The sequence below is a fragment of the Misgurnus anguillicaudatus genome, chromosome 21, assembly GCF_027580225.2.
Source record: "Misgurnus anguillicaudatus chromosome 21, ASM2758022v2, whole genome shotgun sequence".
In the NCBI taxonomy this organism is placed as follows: domain Eukaryota; kingdom Metazoa; phylum Chordata; class Actinopteri; order Cypriniformes; family Cobitidae; genus Misgurnus; species Misgurnus anguillicaudatus.
The window spans coordinates 26,120,518-26,145,095 of NC_073357.2; the positions used below are offsets into that span (position 1 = coordinate 26,120,518).

Consider the following 24,578-nt stretch of genomic DNA (forward strand, 5'->3'; position numbering starts at 1 on the left):
AACAAAAACCTACAAATTGTAAAAACTCGACGTTTGTTTTAAAAATTTCCATTGTTAAATCTGTTTACTACACAAATATCTCACAATATAAAGCAATCATTTTTGCTTAGCTTACCGACATTTTACCATTTTAAAGCCCTCATTCCCTTAGCTACTCAGTCAGTCGCTATGTTGATGGGAGGAGGTCTGAATTCAGTGTGCGCAAGCGCACAGGCCACCGTTTACCATCGAGCTCTCGCAGGCGCAGCAGAATCAACGCTGTCAAGGAAACGCGCACGCTAGTCGCATCATTCCGAGGTTTAACTGAACCTGTCTCGCGCACTCATTGTGTTATTTACATTAACGTATGCAAAGTCATCGCGGTTGAGCAATGGGTGCAATGTGAAATCACACAACGAGGGAACAGCGGAGGGAGTAATATCAGAGAGACGGAGCGGCAGCCCTTTGCTTGACACAGGTAAAACAAATGGTCTGCTAATCGGTTTTGCATCTCACAGGCTTGGACAAAGCTGAGCTGCTAACGCTAACATCGTGCAAAGCTCTGTTTTGATCAAATGACAAGGCTGTACGTGGCACGCTTTGGTTGTGACCAGATTAACGATGAACCTGGAAAATATTTCTCGCGATGTAATTATTTTTAATTACGTGTTGTGTGCTAGACTTGTATCATAACTTGCTTAGATGAGTCGAAGATAAATATGATGTAATACAACAATTTACATTAATATTATCATATATTTGTTTTAAAACGAACAGTTATATAACAATTATAATGGATAATTATACATATATTATTTAAATCCAGTTTAAGTTTAGTCAGAAAAATTTATTAGTGTGTAGTGACCACTTGTCTTTAAAACATCATCTCACCTTACGTTGTGACAGACAAAAATATTCATAATGCATCTGTTTACTCGTGCATTCTGTAGTGTATCCAGCAATTGTCAGTTTATACATAGTGTAAAATTAAATGTGGGTGAAGGTTGAAAGTGTTAGTGTAATAAAGCTACATATCAATATCTGTAAGTATATCTATAACTATAAAGACTGTAGTAACTACATTACTCCAAATAATAATACGTTTAAGGATCAAAAAGGTCCCATGTTCTGCATTGTACAGCCATGCATTGTAAAACACCAGTCATAACAATGTCAAGTGTCAAGTCAAACAGGGAAAATCTTTCAGCTTTTCCATGTGCCACTGCTAGGGCTTTCACGGTTATGAAATTTGGCTGGCGGTTAATTGTCAAATTGTGACGATTATGACAATTAATTATCTGTTTTATTGCTTTGACATTTACTTCCCATAATATTTTTTGTTTGTTCATATAATCATTTTCACACATGATCCTACTAAGGTCATATTAGTACTGGACCACATGTCTGTAGTGGCTGCAAAAAAGTCAATTCCTTACAGATTCTTAAGTATAGCATCCTTCATTTCCCTAAATTTGGAATTGCTGTTTTGGAAATATATGTTTTACCTGGGAGTTCATACTGCTTATCAAAGTTTTGCAGCATTTCTTTAAATGTTTTTTCCACTGTATTGAATGACTATTGCTTTACAATGTTGTTTATACAAGCGCTGCAGCTCCCCCTGGTATTTTTTAAATAGATGAGCAATCATCGTGGTGATCTACACTGTAAAAAAAATCCGTAGAAATTGCAGCTGAGTTGCCGGTAATTTACCGTAGATTTAAAGTTATGTTATTTACTGGCAACATTTTGTTCAAAGTTAAATGAACATTAAACATTTACAAGTCTTTGTCTTTACAGAGTAAAACTAAAAAACAGCATCAAGCAAAACATTCTGGGAAACAAAATCTGAAGCAAAAAACAGAAAAAGGTTGATGATGATTTTTGGTTCCCAGAATGCTTTGCATGAGGCTGTTATTGTATAGTTTTATTCTGTAAAGATAAAGACTTGTTAATATTTAAAATTTATTTAACTTTGAACAAACTCTTGCCAGTAAATAACATAAATGTAGATCTGCGGTGAATTACCGGCAACCCAGCTGCAATAACATTGACATTTTTACGGACTTTTTTTGCAGTGTAAAATCATCACGATCAGGTCAAACAATTGCGATGAGATGATTATTTAATCATTGTGAAGGCCCTAGCCACTGCTAACCAATCATGTGTACTTGATGTTTATTAAATATGAATAGACCACTTTCTCTGTTAATGTCATTAAGTTAAGGCAGGGTTTCCCGCAGCATATTTCAGTTAAGGCGGCCCGCCTAAGCTTGGAAACCCTACCGCCTTAACTAGGTCGTCAAAAAAAAAAGATCGCTGCACAAAAGGCCGTCAAGTGCATCTCGGAGAATAGCGTGTACGCGCATCACACAGTGAGCGGGGACGCATGCCACACGGCCGAAATGAGAAAGACGTGGTCCGTCATGTCTGGAGGACAGCCAGTTAATAAAACGCGTGTCTGTGAGAACTGTAAGTGGACTTATGTTTTGGGGTTATTTAAAGGAATAGTCTACCCATTTTTAATATTAAAATATGTTATTATCTTAACTAAGAATTGTTGATACATCCCTCTATCATCTGTGTGCGTGCACGTAAGCGCTGGAGCGCGCTGCGACGCTTCGATAGCATTTAGCTTAGCCCCATTCATTCAATGGTACCATTTAGAGATAAAGTTAGAAGTGACCAAACACATCAAAGTTTTTCCTATTTAAGACGAGTAGTTATATGAGCAAGTTTGGTGGTACAAAATAAAACGTAGCGCTTTTCTAAGCGGATTTAAAAGAGGAACTATATTTTATGGCATAATAGCACTTTTGGGAGTACTTTGACTCGCCTGAAAAGTCCGCTCCTCTTCTAACTCTCATAATGGGAGAGGGAGGGTGTTACTGCGCCGAGTCGAAGTACTCCCAAAAGTGCTATTACGCCATAAAATATAGTTCCTCTTTTAAATCCGCTTAGAAAAGCGCTACGTTTTATTTTGTACCACCAAACTTGCTCGTATAACTACTCGTCTTAAATAGGAAAAACTTTGATGTGTTTGGTCACTTCTAACTTTATCTCTAAATGGTACCATTGAATGAATGGGGCTAAGCTAAATGCTATCAAAGCGTCGCAGCGCGCTCCAGCGCTTACGTGCACCCACACAGATGATAGAGGGATGTATCAACAATTCTTAGTTAAGGTAATAACATATTTTAATATTGAAAATGAGTAGACTATTCCTTTAAGCCAGCCTGTTATTGGATTAGTCTATAGTTCTTGCAAATTTAAAGTATATTAGCTGGTGATTTTGTTGTTTGAGCAACCTGCTAGGGTTCATTTTTTGTCATATGGTGCTTTTCCATTGCATAGTACCCCACGGTTTGGTTTAGTTTGGGTCGGGTCAGCTTACTTTTGGGAGCTTTTCCATTAGGTGCAGTACGTGGTACCCAATACTTTTTTCGTACCACCTCAGTTGGGGTTCCAAGCGACCCGAGCTGATACCAAACGTGACGCGAAAACACAGTAGATCACTGATTGGTCTGAAAGAAACGTCACTAACAGCGTCATCACTTAGCTTTACCTTTAGTGCTAGCTTGCGCTGTCTCGAGCAAACATGTTGTCATCTGTGCTCTGCTATAAGTTCTTAAACTCCCTTTTAGCGATGAAAAACATCCACATGTTTAGAATCAGGGACACCATAACAGTTTTTTCCAGACTTGCAGTTTGTGGCGGAACATTCGCGACGAGCACGTCAGCATTATATGCTTAAATGCAACTTCAGTGAGGCTCAGCGGAGCGTCGTCGGCTGACGCTTCGGGTGTTTGAACAGAAACTGTCATGTGATACAGAGGTAGTGATAAACGCGATGTGCAAACATCTATTTGTGGTGGCCAATTTTAATTTTGTGGTGGACTGAGAAATGAATGTATGGGAATGTACAACGGCGCTCTCCTCTCACTTGTATGATGTCGCAGCTGTAGGCAGCGCAAATATAACGACACGCCTATAATCCCTCCCACTGCGAAGTAATACTAAACTCAATGGAAAAGCTAACTTCGCCAAAGTGAGGTACTATGCAATGGAAAAGTACCAGGGTGATTCTCACGAGAACTTGGTTTTAAAAATGTCAAGCATGAAAATGTAAAAATTGCTTAAATTGACTTTTTTCCCCACCAGACATTGAAAAACAAAGTCTGGAGTAAATGGGAACATTAATTTAAAAACTTTTACTTATCATTTAACACTTTTTGTAACATAATTTAAAAAATTTGTCCTAAAAATTCTCATTACCGCAACAGTCAGAAAACATCAACACTGACATATTTTCAAAATGACATGACATACCTGAAAGAACATAATTTGGAGATTCTGCACATGCATTTAAAATCAAAGTATTATGCTTCTATTAATTAAATTAACATTTAATAAGCATCTGTTGCGGTAATGATAATCAAAATGTCGTGTAAGCATTCTGACAAGACAATATTTCAAATTAACTGTAAAAAAATGATCTTACCTGGTAGCCATCTTGAAGTAACTGGTCCATGTGCTTGGTCACTCAAAATCAAACTTTATTAAAATTCTGTATGTGTGCTTAAACTGTTCTCAAAAAGTGTTGCGGAGGATGAGAACATCAGGCATGGACACATCATTTTCCTAATTTTTCTTCATTATTATTATACATGAATATTCAGTAAATATTTTTTCTGTCATCTAAAGTAGTCTAGCAAAACATCCATTTATTTTTTTTCATAATATTTTTGTGTTCATTTGATTAAATTACAACATAACGCATGTTCAAACACAGCCGGACACATTGCGGTAATGAGAATTTCAGCAGAAAATGAGATAAAATTTCCAATTATAAATTCTTATGTTGAAATCACACATTGTGCAAGGTAGAACACAGTATTGTGTTAATTCTGATGCTTTTTAATGTTACTATATTACACATTTTAAAGCCAAAATCATTAGTGCCGTGGTGTTTCAATGGATTCGTGAGAATCACCCACCAATAGTTTCTTCAAAATTAAGTTTTATTTGAGTGTTTTAAAAATAAATATTTTATTTATTTATTTTATCAAAATCTTTTAATTTTCATCATGACGCATACGCCACGCCCATTTGATTGCCACGCCCTCAACAACGCCCACCCAGCCTACCCTACCACCTTAACTAACAAATTTTCTGCGGGAAACCCTGTAAGGCATTGTTTACATTAGAGCATTTTAGTTTTAAAGCAGCATTTTAAAATAAAAATGATTCTCATCTTCACTGGCGTTTAGCAAAAGCAATGTGTTTTGAAACGATTATAAGTCAGCAATAAGTTCATGCTAGTAATAATTGTAAGGTCTTTAGATTTAATCTCGAATCTTTGTAAACTTTGACTTGTCCTTCAATACTAAACAAGATGACATGACAGTATTTGTTTTAGTGCATGGTCTAATTTGTATGAATAAGACATTTTTATTTATTTTGTTTTTTATATTTCACACAGGGCCGTTTGCTCCCATTTGTTTTTGTCTGTTTACTGTTGGTCTTTGTATGGCAGGCCACTTTCACCTCTGTTTTGTTAGTGTGTAGATAAAAAGCCATCCCTGTGTAAAAGTGCTGCTTAGTGTTATTTTGTGTGTGACATTTGCCTTTTGTTGGTCTCTTGTACTCAACCAAAACAAGAAAATGCAAGCATAGCCTCTCTATTGAGACCATCAAAAGATGACTAAATACTAGAGGACTAGCCCCCCCAACCCCCCCCCCCCCCCCTCTTTTGTAAACCTTATTCATTAAAATTGTCAACAAATTTACCATTAAATATTTACTGAAAACAAAAACATAAGAAGGGTACATGCAAGGACTGTTTTGTCAACTTGTGACTTTGCAGTATCAGGCAGCTGTAGTGCATGATCGATGCTGTGTTGCTGTGGCAATAACTTTACATGGGTGCCACTCCAATGATCATTGATGTTGTGAATCTGTGTGTTGCTTTTCTATCATCAATCTTTGCCTGCCATTAAAAACACATTGTGTCTGGATGGTGCAAGGCAAGCGACCATTTGAGTTGCTAGTGTTTTTATAGATTCTGACATTAGGTTTATGGCCAGTCAAAAGTTGCTTCTTCAACTCAGATATTCTGGAGTGCTGTTTCATGCGTCATCCCTCCTGGTTATTTTCTCCATGAAATAATTTCCAGTTAGACTGTTTGTACTTTGTTATAGCCTTTGTTCTGCTTTCAATCTAAGACAAGACATGAACATCACAAACGGCCTTATGGTTAGAGAGTTTGGCTTGTGTCCCGAGATTTAGCCGGTTTGAGTCTCACGGCCGTCGGGTTTGCAACTGAGGCAACTGTTCACAACTTGAAGTGCGTGTTTACTACTCACTGGATTGGTTAAATGTAGAGGTCACATTCTACATATGGGTTACCATACACTGGTCATAACGTCACTTTCACTTCACTTTAACAAGCTGTAAACCTAATAGTTTATGAAATAAATATGAATGGATTACATTGTTATTTGGATGAGCTTTATTTAATATTAACAAGATGCGTCACTGGTATGAATGAATGGGGGATATTTCAATGGTCAGAACGGCCGCTCTAGTCCTCAAAAGGACTTTGGTTTTAAATTACTGCTTTTACATTCTTTGGAATCACCCTGTTTGCTCTGTTTTTGTAAAAAAAAAAAGTGTCATTTTTTACGCCACTATTTTTCATCTTTCTGAAGCCTCCTGCCATTATCCTTAATCTTCATTTAGCCCTAAGCCATATTTGACTCATACCATAGTCCATTTTTTATCTCTACTTAGTCTGTGCCAATTTTACAGATATAGGACCTGTGGAACCCATCCATAACCTTAATAAAGCTACTGGAACTGTAGATACAAGACACGTGTTATATCAAGCAGGACTTAGGGTGCTAGCATAGCTTCAGGCAGTGACGTGTTTTGCCCTATGCCTACTCAGTCAGCCTTGTCTGTGTGCGTGCACTGGGGAATGGGGACTCCAGGTCACATTGGTGCCAGGCTGATTTGTTCCCATTGTGCTAAAAGCAGCACATTTAATTGTGTTTGACAGAGTGAGAGAAAATCATGGGAGAAAAACAGAGAGAGAGAGCGCATTACTAACCTCACACCTGTTCCATTTTCAGATTCACTTAGTGTACTCTTTACTTTAAAGTGCCAGACAGATCCAATTTCAAATATTACCTGCATTGCAGTGTGTCATGGAGCTGTTCATCTATGTAAACATTGTGCAAAGTAGTTAAAGTAGTATTGGCTTTTAAAGTAGGGAGTCGACTCTGAACCACGTTTGTTGAGATGGCTCAAATGTCTTGGAAGAAACAGACTGCACTTTAGTGGGGGAAAAAGAAGTCCAACTTTTCTTGAAGTAGCAATATTTATACTCTGTTTAAAGCAATAGCACTGGCATTATTTTCCTTCCAATCCATGTTCAGTAAAAATAATTTGACGCAGAAATAAACTAGCTAATAGACCAACTGCAGTGTTTCCCCTAGGTTTACAGCTTTGGGGGGGGGGGGTTTGGTTGGGTATGTATATACAGGGGTTAAATTGTGATTTGTTATGTTGGAGCTCTGTGTGGAGGGGTAACATGTGTGCCACTGGTGTGTTTCAATGACATTTTGGACTTCTGATAGGATTTGATAAGTTTCAGCTTTAAAGGAATAGTCTACCCTTTTGCCATATTAAACTATGTTATTACCTCACCTTAGACGAATTAACACATATCTATCCAGTGTTTCCGCTATATACATTCAACCGTGGCGGCCCGCCATGCCTAAAACATCCCCGCCACGCCTGCGGTTGTGGATAGAAGGGATACAGCAAACGAATTCTCGCTGGATGACCACTGTTTTAATCTAATCCTTCAACCAAACCCAACTCTAAACACAAAATTTCACACGATTGTGGGATGTATTTGTATCTCATTTAGCCAGAGCCGCTGTTTTCATCCTAATTATCCTACCTCCAAATCTAATCCTTAACTTTTCGGCATTTGCTGTATCCCTTCTAGACAAAACCCACGGCGGCAGCTCGCAAAAAAAGCTACCGAAATGTCCGCCCTGCCAGACTGGCTGTCTTAGAAATAAATTCCTTTCTGGATTTGCGTTGTTAACTCATTTATAGATAAATCTCCTAAAGTATCATCATTTCTTCCATGGGTTTAGTTTAATGAACAAATAGATTTAAATCAACAGAGGATGATTAGGCTACGTCTCTGTTTTGAGAAATAATAATAAAATAAATAAGCCTATACGAAATATGTTACACACTTAAATAATAATTAAATTGACAAAACAAATAAAAAAGTATTTGAGTTTCTGTTTTTTTTTTTGTGACGCGCTGACCAAAGCAGCAGAAAGCACGTCATGTTTTTAATGATTTTAAGTAAGCACAAAGTTTTCTCCTTATTGTGAGTTTACACAAATAAAAATACATAATTTGAAGTTTCGAATATTGTTTTACTTTTATCTTTATGACTATAAATTTAGGGTAATTTAAGGTGCAAGGTCATCACGCATTTGATGTTCAACGCGGACGCAGCGCAGGGCTGCGAGAAAAGACATTATTAAACTTTCGATTTAACATATTACGAGTTTTTTGGACATTCATTTGGAATCACTGTACTCAGTCATATTATCAACTTATCTGGTCATTAGTTATTCAGAATATAGGCTATAAGCGCAGTAGCGCGCTGCTGACCGCTCAGCTGTCAATCAATCTTCTGTGCTTTAGATCAACACTCACAAAGTTTCACATTAAATGATATGATATTTGTCCAAAAACAAAAGGCTAAATACTGAATACTACAAATATGCGACTGCAAGACATTAATAGTCGAATCTGTTTGTAAGGAAACTTACATTATTCCCGTGGAAGAGAAGAACGTTGGTAATAGAAACTTGAGGCAGACGGTGAGACTGTTTGATCTGTTTTCAGACGAAACAGCAGGGTCGGGGTACCCGTGGGATTTGATCTAACGGGTGTAATAATACGGACTACCGGCACATCCGGGAACTTGACTGTAAATTTCGTCACCGCCCCTTTTTGGGTGATAGAAAAGCAGCCCTTCCATTGGCTTCCATTCAGGGTGGCGGAACAGGGCAGCGTTTTTGCACAGCCGGCAGGCGTGAATGGCTTGTGAAGTCACTCAGATTAAACATGTTGAGTATTTATCTGTCCATCCTGCCTGCCATAGAGCGCGAAAGGTACATTAACACATTTAATTTGGTCAATATAAAAACATGTTCCTTTCATTCTCACAGCGTCAAATTTTATGTAACAACGCCATCCAGTGATTGCTGGAAATATCGCTAAGCCAGTTAGTTATGGCTGGACGGAAAAGTGCACTCATTACTCTAAATATAAAGACATAATAAATAAATACGAAGTAACTTTCAAATACGAAGTAAAATCATTCACTTGCTTCCCTGTTGACTCGATGAGGTACGAGTTAATGTCCTTGTAAGACACCTCTGGCCAATAGGGAGCGTTGTTACACAAATTTGATGCTGGGAGAATGAAAGAGACATGTTTTTATATTGACCAAATTAAATATGTTAATTTATCTTTCGCGCTCTATGGCCGGCAGGGTGGACAGATAATTACTCAACATGTTTAATCTGAGTGATTTCATAAGTTATTTACGCCTGCCGACTGTGTACGAAGGTTGCTTTGTTCCGCTATTTTGAATGGAAGCCAATGGAACGTCTAGTGCGATTTCCCCCAAAAGTGGGCGTGAACCTGTTCAGAGACATTCTATGACGTTGCGCCGGTTGTGCGTATAGACTATTCGCGTGTCATTTGTGTTGTAGATGCAGGTCGGGACTCAATAGACAACAGTAAAATGCGGGTCTAACATCCAAGACCAAAATGGCCCGGTGCTTTGTGTTTAAGATCTGTCTGAAGACCGTTAAAGGTTTCTATTCCACTGCGCGATTTGCGGTGTGACCGGCTCGGGGTCTTTATGTCAAATGGTCCGGACCGGGTGTGAAATAAAATTGCTGCTGATGGATGTTCGGTCAATCACAGTGGTGCGGATTATCCAACAGGACTGTGCGTGAGTTTGCAACAGCTCTGTAACGCTAAACACGAGCACAACTTGCAATGCACACTACATTAAAACTACAATGAAATATCCGAACTACGTACGTAGCTATGTAACGTTTTTTAAGAAAATACATTTTAGATCAAACATAGAAAAGCAATATGCTATAAATATGAGGAAAAGTAAATGACAGCATGAAAATGATAAAAAAAAATACATGTTAGTTTACTGTAGCCTATATTCTACTTTTTAAAAAATGATGTACATTTATAATCATCATGGGCGCCCCCTGCCGCCACAGCTGAAAAAAATCCTAGAGGAAACACTGCTATCTTTTTTCAATGCGTGCACTGTACAGCGTGTCGTGAATGTGTTAGCATTTAGCCTAGACCCGTTCATTCCTATGGTACCAGACAGGGAAGCCACCAAACACTTCCGTGTTTTCCCTATTTAAAGACTGTTACATGAGGAGTTATACCATTAAGTATGGTGCCACAAAATAAAACTTTTTTTGGTGCCATGGGAATGAGTGGGGCTAGGCTAAATGCTAACACATTCACAACGCGCTGTACAGTGCACGCATTGAAAAAAGATAGATATGTATTATTCGTCTAGGTTGAGGTAATAACATAGCTTAATATGGCAAAAGGGTAGACTATTCCTTTAAAGCTGTGCCAGAGGTTGACCCAAAATATTTTAAAAAGAGCGTCTGAACTTTAAATGATGCAAGTCTATGAGTTTCACCCCCTATATCCATTTGTTGCACATGTCATTATGCACAATTGATCAAACTATGAAGGAAGTTAAAAGAATCACCCTCCTTGAATAATTCTAGGCATATGGCTACCCCAAAAGACTTAATTAACAAGAAAAGGTACAACACACAATACTGTATCAGCAACATGTCTTATAAATGAGCCATAGAGATTTCCTATGCTGGTCAGCAGCTAGTAAAACAATCACTATAGGTTTGATTTGTGTAATCAAAATACATTATTTTATTAAACTATACAATGAGTTATATCCAGTGTTATCCAGTTAAAATACTGTAATTAGATGAGTGGCATACAGTCTTCTTCTATTAAGTTTTCTCAACGTGAGCACCATTCTTACCTCTCTCTCTCTCTCTCTCTCTCTCTCTCTCTCTCTCTCTCTCTCTCTCTCTCTCTCTCTCTCTCTCTCTCACTCTCTCACAAAAACACAAACACACACACACGTTGGTGTATGTGGTTTATGGGGACATCTCCATAGATGCAATGCATTTTATACTGTCCAAACTGTTATATTCTATTCCCCTAACCTACCCCAATCCCTAACTCCAATGTCACAAAAACCTGTTGCCAGTCTTTAATCTATGAAAAACTACCATTTATTATGTTTTTTTAGCTTTTCCGTTTATGGGGACACTCTCTGTGTCCCCGTAAACCACGTTTATAGCATAATAAACATTTCATTATACACTATATATGTCCTCGTAAACCACATAGACCAACACACACACACACACACACACACATTTTCGTTTGTAATATGTGTTGCTAGGACTTCATTTGGACTTTGAATTTTAAATGCGATTTTTTTACCCAATCAGACTCCAGATTTTCAAATCGTGGTATTTTAACAAACCGAAAGCTTATTCAGCTTTCAGATGATCTCAATTTAAAAAATGTACCCTTACAACTAGTTTTGTGGTCCAGGGTAACATATGCTATTTTTAAAAATCATGAGAAACCAAATGTGAAAAGTAAATGTAATTTCAAATAATACAACTTGAGCATGGTTTTCTTTAACCAGGACATTTTGGAGATCAAGATTTTAGGTTTATGAAAACGAAAGGGGTTAGCAAATAATCACTTTCAGTTCTTCTGTATAACTAACTTGTAATAAATGCAACTATTATATCAATATGAACTTTTAAATTATGTTCTGGGTGGTTTGAATTAGATCAGACAGTTAATAGCATTAATATTTTGCTTTCCAATTGTTAATTTTTGTTTGTGTGAGAGTGAGATGTGTTTGTGAGCTAACTACATGCACTTGACTAAAAGTGGGGGATAGGGATGAGTGTTTGATATCATTACACTGACTTTTAAATACATGACTGTAGAGAAGGGGAGGGTGAGAAAGGTGGGAGGAGAGGTCTTAATTCTATTAAAATAGAGAGATGCCGTCTGATTTGAACAGACCAGCAGCTCAGGCACACTATTACACACACACAAACACACACACACACACACACACACACACACACACACACACACACACACAGAGAGAGAGACATTAGAAACATTACTTACACACACCAGGTGTTTAAATGAATAATAGTGCATTTTGAGACAAAGACACAAACATGTGCAATGATGCATACATACACATTAAAGTATAAACAAGGACCTGCTGCAATTCATTATGTCAACTGCATAGTTATTTAAAAACTGTGATATATTGCAAGCTTACTCGCTTTTATCTCTGTTGTGGATTGTACTAAACTACACTCACTGGCCACTTTATGAGGTACACCTGTTTAATTGCTTGTTAACACAAATTGCTAATCAGCCAATTACATGGCAGCAACCCAATGCATTTAAGGGCCGGTCACACTAGACTTTTCGTTCCATTGACTTCCAGATTGAAAACACAAGCTCATGCGACAACATTTCACAGCGTACCAAAATTCAAGTCTGGTGAACTCGGACATGCAAATTTATATCAGGTGGAGATGTGTGACCAGTCGAAAATTGGTACATCACTGTGTGACCTTTCTATCTACTGAAAAGTACAAATGGACAAAGCCAAAGATTTATATTGACACGCTCCTATCTGCAGCAAGGTCCGAGAAATATTTGCATGCTTAAAGTCTAGTGTGACCGTGCCTTTATGCATCTTCGGTAGACGTGGTGAAAACAACTTGCTGAAGTTCAAACCGAACATCAAAATAGGGAACAAAGGAGATTTAAGACTTGGAACATGGCGTTGTTGTTGGTGCCAGAAGGGCTGGTCTGAGTATTTAAATAAATGCTGATCGACTGGGATTTTTACGCACAACCATCTCTAGGGTTTACAGAGAATGGTCTGAAACTGGTTGGACCAAGATATGCAGAAACACACACAGTGGGTAGCACCGTTGCCTCACAGCAAGAAGGTCCTCTGTTCGAGCCCCGGCTATGGCAGGTGGCCCTTCTGTGTGGAGTTTGTATGTTCTCCCTGTGTCAGCGTGGGTTTACTGTGGGTATTCTGGTTTCCTCCCACAGGCCAAAAACATGCAAGATGCCAAATTGTCCCTCCCCAACCTGTGTCTGAATTAAATATCAATTAACCAGTTCTCGCCATGAATATAGCCATAGATGCTGGAATGGCGTAAAGAATAAACAAAGAAAGAAGACACTTCCAAAGCAACTAGCACTATAGGTGCGTTCCATTCGACAGGGTCCCTACGGGGTGTTCACTGCTCCCTACTCCCTGAGCACAGTATATCAGTTGAAGTGGACTTCACGGACAATAACCGCTCATTTGGAACGGCCTTTAAACGTCATCAAAGAAAGTCGACGGGGTCGCGCAGATTGATATAACATAAATATATATAGGACTACATTCATATTTTAATTTTTATTTACTATCACATGTAAAATATGTACACTATACAATAAAAACATTGAGTACTACGAAATGAAAAACTTATGTTTATTATACACTTTAATTGACTATTGCTGCTTACTTGACTATTAACAGAATTGATGCCCTGCTGTAACTGTCATGCAAATATGAAAGTAAACTTTTATTTGGTTAAATATGTGTATTTATGTGTTTTTAAACGATTGTCATATAATTGCGTAGCGGTCTGACCGTTCTGACTGGTGATCACGTGATGCGCGCAATGACAGTTGGGTAATTATCGCTCTCCACTTCCTGTGAAGTGATGTATCGATGTTCCCTGATTCCCTATGCTGTGCGCAGTGCCCTTCGTACTGAACATGTTCGCTCCCTTCGGATTGGAATCTCACTTAAGATGGCGGAATACCCTGTGAAGTCCACTTCGCAGTCCACTTACGGTCGAATGGAACGCACCTTATGTTTAAGCTCTGCATTTTAGGGTGCTCCCTGGGATAGAACCCATGAGCTTTTGCGGCATTGACAGAATTGCAATGCTCTACAAATTGAGCTGCAGGAACAAATTACTGTGTAGTATTTAGTGTACATAGCCTGTGTACATTCTGCATCATTTTGTAAAATCGCCCTCTCTCTTTCTATCTCTGGAATTCAATCCTTTCTCAGAAATGGTCTTCTTAGTGTTGTTGCCATGACAACAACACAACGGCCCCTTTTGGGAAGGTGGCACACTTTTGGGCTTCATTCTCTGTTTAGTTTTCTCTGTCTCTGTCCATCCTATAATCCATTACGTATTTTTGACAGTTTGTGCATAAGGGGTTCAGATATATCATACAGACAACAAACTAGATTATATTAGATTAAATTAGCTTTTATTTTGTTTGTGTGTGTGTAAGTTTATTGTTTAGAATACAGTGCCAGTGTAATACAGTTAACATCTACCCAATGGCTTTATTGCATAAATCTGAAATATAATCCTTTATTACTGACTTGTATGGTTTTCTTTAATGTTTATTGCCATGAAAATAGTCTTGTAGCTGAAGCTGTTATGGTATTAACAATTCAAGTAATGAATGAATAAATAACTCAGAATGGCATATATGACCAGACAGGGCTTATTCTATTCCCAGACTAAAATGCATGTTTGATTTAAAAACACCTTGTATTGACATCTTAAAATTGTAATGATAAAAGTGCAGTGTGTAATTTTTAGAAGGATCTCTTGACAGAAATGTAAAATAATATACAAAACTATCAGGGGTGTTTAAAGACCTTTTTATAATGAACCGTTATGTTTTCATTACCTTAGAATGAGACGTTTTTATCTACATACAATGAGGGTCCCCTTACGTGGAAGTCGCCATTTTGTGCCGCCATGTTTCTACAGAAGCCCTTAACGGGCAAACTTTTTTACCAAGTTGTCTCTGTTAATGACATGTTTTACCGGTGGCGGCTACTGTAGCTTCTCTATGCGTTTCAAAAGCGAGGGGTGAGCAGTGGATTGAGCCGTTGGTTGCAATTCGCAACCTCATCACTAGATGCTGCTGAAATTTACACACTGCACCTTTAAAACATATGAGTGCCATTGTTATGTCTAAAGATGCACACCAGTATTGTTTTTTGTAAGGTTTGTTAGTAACTAAACTACTTAAATGTCCTAACATAACTAAGGCCTGGTCCTGGATTGATCTAAACCCTGTCTGGAAAACTGCCCCATAGTGTTTTATCTTGTAAATTAATCAAGGAAACATTCAAAAGAGGTACAGATGGCAAAATTGTGTAAAAGATCATTGTGGGTATTGGGTAATTTACTGTATCAAATTAAATGTAAGAGTAGTTATATTTAAACAATATATAAGTTTACCGTAGATTACGGATGCAAGATAATTTGCATGCGATATCATGCGCATCTCGTCAGTAAAGCTGGTTCCTTAATTAGTAATAAAAATCGCCTGACAAGCTGGGCCATATCGCATGCGATATTTAATGCGAAATTGCCCCGATTGTCAGTGAATCACAGCTTTGTGTAGTAAATGCTGCTCCATCTGAAAGCAGGTGATGCTGATTTATTTCTAATTACGGAACCGGCTTCACTGACGAGATGCGCTATGACAATCACATGCGAATTATCGCGCATCCCTACCGTAGATAAAAAATGCATGCTATATACATTTTGACATCCATTGTAGAGGTCGACCGATATTGCTTTTTCTCTGGCCGATGCCGATATTTAGAAATCAGGGCAGCTGATGGCCGATATGTTTGGCCGATTTTCTATATGTACATAATAATCAAAATGTTCTCATCATTAGCAGATATTTTAAATGTAAAAATGCCACTATTTAAGTCAAAGTATTTTAACAAATTATGACTGGTCTTTCTGAAGAGTTTTACAACCTCCTCTGCACCATGCATTTATCAGACACAGATATTACCTGACACTCTGCTGTCATCATCTATGATCAGTTTTTTACCATGGCTTTTATTGCTTTGTAGGATAAAATCCTTATTTGATAGACCTGATAAATTATTTATTCATCATAAAGTTAACTTAGTAAATGTCTATATTTTTTTAGTTGAGACTGTTATTTAGGGCAAATTCTTTCTAAACACATTTACATACTCATTTCTGAGACGCTATAAGTGACTGATTGTGCTGACAGTGACGTCTTGTGAGTTTAGTGTTGGGACAGATCTGTTGTTTCAACCGTTCATTCAAACGAATCCGTTCAAAGGAGTCAGTTCGCGAATCGGACGCAAGGTGTTGTAATCCAGGCTGAGCAGCGCACAACTGTAAACAAACTGTTACTGTTACAACACGAAAAAACATTTCCTCAATGGATATGATTTGGTCTTCCGACCTTTCGCTATCGAGTCAGTTTTGTTTTGAGTAATAAAAGCAGGGAGAGAGTTTAAAGACAGAAAGCGTGCGCGCGCAGCTCTGCTCTCTCTATCACGCAAACAAAGATCATCATCACTCATTAAATCACATAAAATGAGCCTAATCTTTGCACGGACAGTGCACCGCGAGACAAAAGCCCGTCGCGCTGTTGTACTGGCTGCTTAATTCGCGCGATCCCGCCATCGTTTACTTACTAAAGCTGTTTGTGAACAAGGCACGGCTGCTTGCAGCAAGAGGCAGCGTCACGAGTTCTACAACAGCGCTTAGGTGCCCGCAGATGCGCCTGCATATTAATCGGCAGCTAAATCAGCCAAAGCCGATTTTTTAAAATATGCCAAAAATCGGCCAATTAATCGGCCGGCCAATAAATCGGTCGACTTCTAATCCATTGTGTGGTTTTAGAAGACAGTCAGCAGCATTCCTAGGCTATGATTCCCCCAAAATATGTCTAATTTCGGTCAGATTCCGATAGGTAGGAGTGCGCCATGTTCCTAGCAACGCAAGTCATTATTCATGGCATGCCCAGATGCTTGATTATTTCGAGGTCTAATGTGACCAGAGTTTCCGGGGTGCCGCCGCGGGAGCTGCAAATGACGTCAGGGAGGACGTCCATCTCCCCGCCGCTGAGGGTGAGCGAATAACGGTCCCTGGGGTTTCTAACATCTGCTCGGATTGTGCTTTGGACATTTCCCACCCCTCATCGTCACCACTGGTTCCGTCCAGCCCGCCCCTCGTAAGTCGCTGTTGGTCAGCGCTGCCGGTCCCGTCCGGTTTCCCTTTTGGATTTCCCACACCAGCCAATCCGAAGCTACGTCAGCGGACACAGCGTCACACCTCAGCTCATCCTCAGCGCGTCACCGGCGCTGGTTCGTCGGAGCCGAGGTGTGCCTCTCTGCCCACTGTCTCGGGGGTTTCTCCAGTTCTCCTCCCCCGCTCCCTGAGACCTAGAGGTCGCCTCGGCTCGTCGAACCAGCGGCCTCGCTTCGGGTCTCTCCTCCCTCCTCTCCGTCAGCTCCCGTCCCCACTACAACGTCACCAGGCTTCGGTCACCCCTCTGGTTCCGCCCCTGGTCAGTCGTCGTCCTGCCCTCACCTCTGGGTTTTCCTCGTTCCCCTGTGTGTCTCTTACTCCACCCTTCCGGCTCATTGGGCTCCTCCTTCCCGAAGACGTCACCACGGGATTCCCTATCTCTGGCTCCGCCTCGTGGCTCCGGAATCCTCCTACATCTCGGTCGGGAGACCCACCAGCTCCGCCACGTCCCTCCGGATCCTCGGCTTCCCCCGGGTTCTCCGCTCGCGTGGCCCCGCCCTGGATCCTCCCTCCGTTGTCCACGCTGTCGTCTGTCCCCAGGGTGGGACTAGGACTTCCATCACCCTGGCACCCTCTGCCAGCGTCTCCACCCTGGGGCTTCGTCTCGTCTGGTCTTTGGGTCCTGCTCTAGACCTTCCCTTACCTTTCATCACAGTTTTTTTTTTTGGACACTTTCTTTTTTGTTTGTTGCTCCCTCCCACTCGCCACTTTTGTTGTTTATCTACGGCGCGAGGTCGCGCCTACCGGGAGGGGGCGTACTGTCAGGGTTTTGGTTCTGTTTAGTTCATTGTTATCATTGTTCATCATTGCTCTTTGTGTTAGTTACCTTTAATTAGTCTCACCTGTGTTAGTTAATCACTCATCAGTAGTTACAGCTGTTTGTCATTATCACTCACCCTTTATAGTTTGCCCTCATGTTCCTGTTCTTTGTCTGATCTCGTCTGTATGTACCCTTGTCATCGTGTTTTGCTGTCCATCGTGATTAAAGTCCTGTAAGTTTTATATTCCTGCGTGTTTGTCATCTTTAAGTTAAGAGAACTGTGACAACAATACTATGTACAGTATATTAATAGACAGTGCAGGTCTATAGATTATAAAATATGCCAAAAATCAGCCAATTAATCGGCCGGCCAATAAACCGGTCGACTTCTAATCCATTGTGTGGTTTTAGAAGAGAGTCAGCAGCATTCCTAGGCTATGATTCCCCCAAAATTTGTCTAATTTCGGTCAGATTCCGATAGGTAGGAGCGCGCCATGTTCCTAGCAACGCAAGTCATTATTCATGTCGTGCCCAGATGCTTGATTATTTCGAGGTCTAATGTGTCCTTTATTCCCCGAAAATGCATAGACAGATTTACTCTCTCTCTTTTCATTTACCCACCCATTTATTACTTACACTTCACACAGTCCAGCTGGGCGCTTCAGGGAGTGAAGATTACACCCCTGTGCCTTTGCGGTCTGATCACTCAGCTCTCCTGCTTTATTCATGAGCAGACGGACGGAGAATGAAGACTCAATGAGGACAGAAAGAGACTGTGAATATTTCAGTGCAGTGCTTGTGAATACATTGACGGGTGTATGGAGGTCATTATGTATTTTTTATTTATTTATTGGCCGTTTTTGCTTTTATTTTAAAGTGATTAAGGAGAGGACAGGAAAGTACAGGGAGGAGAGAGAGGTATGGGATCGGCAAATGACCATGAGCCGGGAATTGAACTTGGGTCGCAGAAAGTGCGAAAGCCCACTACACCATCGGGTCTGACGTGGTCTATTAAGTTAGTGACACACGTCAAAAAGTGTGTGGACACCCAAAACTCCTACGTGCTCAATCAACATTTAATTTTAAAACCATCCATTTTAATCCTCTCTTGGCCTCCACTTTTATGGGAAGGCTTTTCCCTATAAGTTATAACTTGGCTGCAGACATCTGCACCAAGATGATAATGTTGGGTAATTGGATCAGCTTATTTCCATTTCGATTAATCACAGAAGTGTTCATTAGGGGTCAAGATGTTCCTCACCGGATTTCTTTATAGACTTTCCAATCCTCACTTTGTGCAAAGTGACATTTTCATGCTGTGGTAGGGGTGTCTGCATACATTTGGCCATATATGTCAAAATCTAGATGAGGCGCACATTGATTAGATAACTACATTTATTTATTCATGGTTAGACAGAAAAAATAACTTGCAGACACACAAGAAAGCATGAACACGCATACTGTTTGCTGTGCCACTAGGCCATAACAGTGCTCTTTCTCTTGTTTTATTAGCAGCATGCTTGTCCGCTTTAGTTGCCAGGTAATCTGTGCACCCAGACCACTGAGCCATTTCACATTTCGTCTCTGTGTATGCCAATCTTTTAGGGGTTTGTTAACAGTGGTGGTCTATATAGACACCCAGTTTTGTCAGAAGCCTAAAGTATTGAATGCAGCCGATTGATTATTCAGCACAAATAATTTAGAGCATGCTAGATAAGCAGGAAGATGTAATCATGTACGTTTTTTTTAGACTTTCAATTGGTGTAATAAAGCTGATTTAAAGGGTCATTATAAAAGCTTTTAACCTTACATCATTTGTCATTTATTTGTCATTTTGAAAGATGCTTTCTTGCACTGTAGCTTTTGAGAAATATGATAGTAAATGTGCCATGACTTCCAAGCGTGGCTTTCAGTTGTGTAGTGAGAAGGATGTTTATTTTATGTCTCATGAAATTATACGGTAGCTCATAACTCTGCTTTCTCGTTAGATGTTTATTGTACCTGTGGTTCTTTTTGAACGCCCTGTATGGTATATGACTCTGGAAATGTATCATAATAATTTAATAATAAATCATTTTTTTAATAAAACATGTGCTTGGAGTTAGACCGCTGGCTATTAATACAGTAGCAAGAAAAAGTATTTGAACCTTTTGAAATTTCATGTTTTTTTTTATAAATTTGTCATAAAGTGTGATCTGATCTTCAACTAAGTCAAGGGTACTGGCAAACATAATGTGTGTAGAATAATAACTGGTTGACCCCTCTTGGCAGCAATAACCTCAACCAGGCGCTTCCTGTAGCTGTGAATCAGACCTGCACGTCATTGAGGAGGATTTTTTAGCCCATTCTTCCTGGCAGAACTGCTTTAGCTCTGTCATATTCTTTAGACATCTCATGTGTATGGCCCTCTTCAAGTCAATCCATAGCATCTCTATTGGGTTGAGGTCTGGGCTCTGACTTGGTCACTCTAAAAGATGGATTTTGTTTTTCTGAAGCCATTCTGTTGTGGACTTGCTCTCGTGTTTTGTGTCATTGTCCTGTTGCATCACCCACCTTCTACACAGGTTTAGCTGACGTACAGACATTCTTACATTATCCTGAAGAATTGTCTGATATACTTGGGAATTCCCCTCAATGATTGCAAGCAAATCAGGACCTGATGCAGCAAAGCAGGCCCAAATCATGATTTTTCCTTCACCATACTTTACAGTTGGGTTGATGTTTTTATGATGATATGCCATGCCCTTTCTACGGCAGATTTAGTGCTGTGTGTTTTTCCAAATAGTTCTTAGTTTCATCAGTCCACAAAACATTTTGCCAATACCGATGTGGAGTGTCAATGTGCTTTTTTGCAAACTTGCAGCAATTTTCTTTTTTGTAAGCAGTGGCTTCCTTCATTCCTTCATTGGCATATGGCCAGAAATTGCTTTTCTTGACTTATATGTTTGTCTTGCCTAACACTGTTAAACCATCCCACCTTTGTAGAACACAAGGCTCATCATAATGAATGTTTTTTAATGCAGGCGCACTGACAAAACTTTGCAATTACACAGAATAAGAGTATTCATTAGTGTATTTTTTATAGGATTTTTATCCCAAAATTTTACATACCTGAAAAATGGCTACTCATTTACTTCTCATTTGAGTGTTTTTTTTGCAGTATGGAATCCATTTGTTGAATGAATCCATTTTTGAATCCACATTTTTCACACTATGCTAATGTTGTCGCTCAGACATTTTGCCACTCAGTGGGCGTAACCGCAATCACTTTTGCCGAAGGTGACGTCACATGCTTACTTTCTATTGTAGACTCATGAACAGAGAGATGTCAAGTTCCAATGATGCCTTCAAATCTTTGGCTGTCACTCTGGGTTGTTTCTTTACCTTATTGATGAGTCTTCGTTGTGCTCTTTAGTGTCATTTTGACTGGGTGCCCACTTCTTGGTAGAGTAGCAACAGTCCCAATGCATATCCATTTCTAGATTGTTTGCCTAATTGTACACTGGTGAATTTCGAAAGTCTTTAAAATAACTTTATAACCCTTTACAGCTTTTTGTAAATCAACAGTTCTTGATTGTAGCTCCTCTGAAAGCTCTTTTTGGCGAGGCATGGCTCACATAAGCGTGTTCTTCCTATGCAGAGCATAGACACATTATGTTTGTCAATACCCTTGTCTTCGATGAAGATCAGATCACATTTTATGACAAATTTATTCAGAAAACGATATACAGTGGCAAGAAAAAGTATGTGAACCCCTAGGAATGAACTGGTTTTCTACAGTGATTTGCCATAAAATGTTATCTTCTGATCCTCTTCTAGGTCACAACAATAAACAAACACGATGTGCATAAGCTCACAAGACATAAATAATTCCAGTTTCTTGTGTCTTTTTTGGAAACACCCATTAAACATTCAAAGTGCTGGAGGAAAATGTAAGTGAGCCCATGGACTAATTACTTTATTGAAAGCTTTTTTTGTCAGAAGCTGGCAAACTGGAGTCCAATTAATAAAATGAGTTTAAATGTGTGGTTAAGTGCAACTTTGATTGATATTAAGACACTCACACATTTTAAGATTGCTGTCCTTAAGAAGCATCAGCTGTTCTGAACCGTGCTCTTATAAAGATATCTGATCAAGAGATGTTGCACTCCATAAGGCTGAAAAGGGATACAAAACAATCTCAAAATGTTTAGACCTCCATCAGTCTACACTTAGACAAATTGTCTATAAATGGAGACAGTTAAATACTGTAGCTACACTCCTAGAAGTGGGCGCACAGTCAAGATGACTCCTACGACACCATGCAGAATACTCAATGAAGTAAAGAAGAACCCAGTAACAGCTAAAGGCATGAAGACATCATTGGAACGGGCACACAGCTCTCTTCCTGAGTCTACCATACGCAAGTCTTTGGACAGGCACATGTCTATGCAGTGTTTCCCACAGATCTGAAATTTACTTGTGGTGGTAGCTCGTGAAAAGGGCAATCATTATATCCACCGACAAAAAATGGTCTACTATACATGTGACAAAGAACTAATAATGTGTGACACAACACAATACTTTGATTTATTAAACATTAATATTAATTTCACATTATAGTTCATTAATCTAACCACCCCAAACTTTCTTTGCCATAAACAAAGCTAACACTGTTTGTTAAAGCACCACGAAAACACTTTGTTTTTGCACTGATATATGAAGCAATTTGATGACCCCTTTTATCAAACTCAATTATATACAATACTATGTACAGTATATTAATAGACAGTGCAGGTTTATAGATTATAAATGTGACTGATGTTATAATGGTAATAATTTCTATAAGATAGGCACTTTTACTGCTTCTGCTTTCTTTCTCTTTTGCCGATTAAAAAAAGCTTAATCCACTCATTATTTCAGATTTAAAAGTCTACTTGCTGTCCCGATGACAGACTTTACATTACAGCTTTGCGTTTTTTATATCCTGAGTCAGCTAGACCTTTGCTCATTCAGTATTAGCACTGTTTTTTGCTACAATCTCTGTGCAAACTGTTTAGATTTTAGTAAAGATATGGTCTATTAATTGTAAGATTATAAAAAAATGGGATAAAGAAAAAATGAAGCGGCGCGTGGTCGTGACAGGAGCCAGCTGTTATCGCCAAAGAAACCGGAGACACGCTAAAACAGCACTCGAGCTTTGCGCTAGCGGCCGTTCTCCGATCGACTCGGGTTTTACACACAATATTAATCAGACTTGGGACCCGAAGTAATGAACTAGGACCGACCCGGCTGACCATTTAAAATATAAACCCGGAACCGTACGGGTCCCGCGTCCTCAGTAGAGGATGACACGGGAGTGGATTTTCACTCCTGTCCCGTCCCACTCCCATAGAAATAAATCTTGTCCCGTCCCACTCCCAGAACAAAGTTTAAAAAATAATCCCATCCCATCCCGCTCCTGGTAAATTGACTCCCACTCCCATCCCGCTCCTGTTTAAACTGACTCCCGCTCCTGTACCGCTCCCATATATTTTTTTTCTTCAACTAGTGTTTAGTTCATACATAGAATTTGATTTAATCTGCTCTCCATCCTGTTTTGGACCAGCTGCTGAGCCGGTTTCTAGATTTTCTCCAGAAAATGGAATACAGCAAATAAAAGAAAAACAGTACATAGTTCACTCCATGTCTACAATAGTTTAATAAACCCAAACAGCACATAAAGCTGCATTTTACACATTTATAGTTTTTTTTAATAACATGTTAACGATTTTCATTAATTATGCTCTTGCATAATGAGTCCATCTTAGTTATATGTTGCTGTGTAGGAACAAAAGTGCATCTACATTTTCTGGATTGAGGGTAGAACGCCTCTCCTCTATCAGTCTTCCCGCAACACTGAAGCTACGCTCAGAAGGAGTACTTGTTGCGGGGATAGCTAGCAGCCTCTTGGCAACTGGTACGAGCCCACCTGACATCTCCCGCCAGAAGTCAAGAAGACACTGGAAACGTGTCAATTTAGTGTCACTCATGTATTGCAGCACCAAATGGCGACCATTTGACTCCATATCACCACTGTCCTCCTTCCTCTCCTCCTCTTCTACACAACTTGCAAAGAAGTTATGCACCTCCGTAGCTCCTAGCTCTGGGGGTGGATCTTCAGGAAAAAAGACAGATTCTTATAGAACATTGTCATTTTCAATCTAGTTCTTTGTAGTCTAACATACTCAATTGTCTAACACACCTATATTAAACATTACCTATAAGGTAATCCTCACACCTGTCCTGTATGTGTGTGTCACTCTAAATAAATGAAAATAAATTTTGTCATTTGCTCTGCAAATGCTGTTGATGCTAGTGTTATTCACCCTCTTTGTCCACATCCACAAGGCCTGTCACTCTCTCCTCTGTCCCTGCTGTTTCTGTGAGTGCTGTCAGGGTGCTGATGACCTCCTCATACTCTTGACCGTTGAGAGTTTTCCTTAAGAAACTCC

The 24,578-nt window shown here is 39.4% G+C and overlaps 1 protein-coding gene across 4 annotated transcripts in view; it reads left to right on the plus strand.

The window, feature by feature from the left end:
* The first annotated feature begins 193 nt into the window (after positions 1-193).
* LOC129440061 (actin-binding protein WASF3) overlaps positions 194-24,578 on the plus strand; it is a 54,691-nt gene continuing 30,306 nt past the window's right edge. For 2 of the 4 annotated variants that reach the window (XM_055199135.2, XM_055199126.2), the window contains exon 1: positions 194-457. The gene's annotated coding sequence lies outside the window, so the exon portion shown is untranslated. The remainder of the gene's footprint in view (positions 458-24,578) is intronic. The other 2 variants (XM_055199118.2, XM_055199146.2) reach the window with 2 other exon arrangements.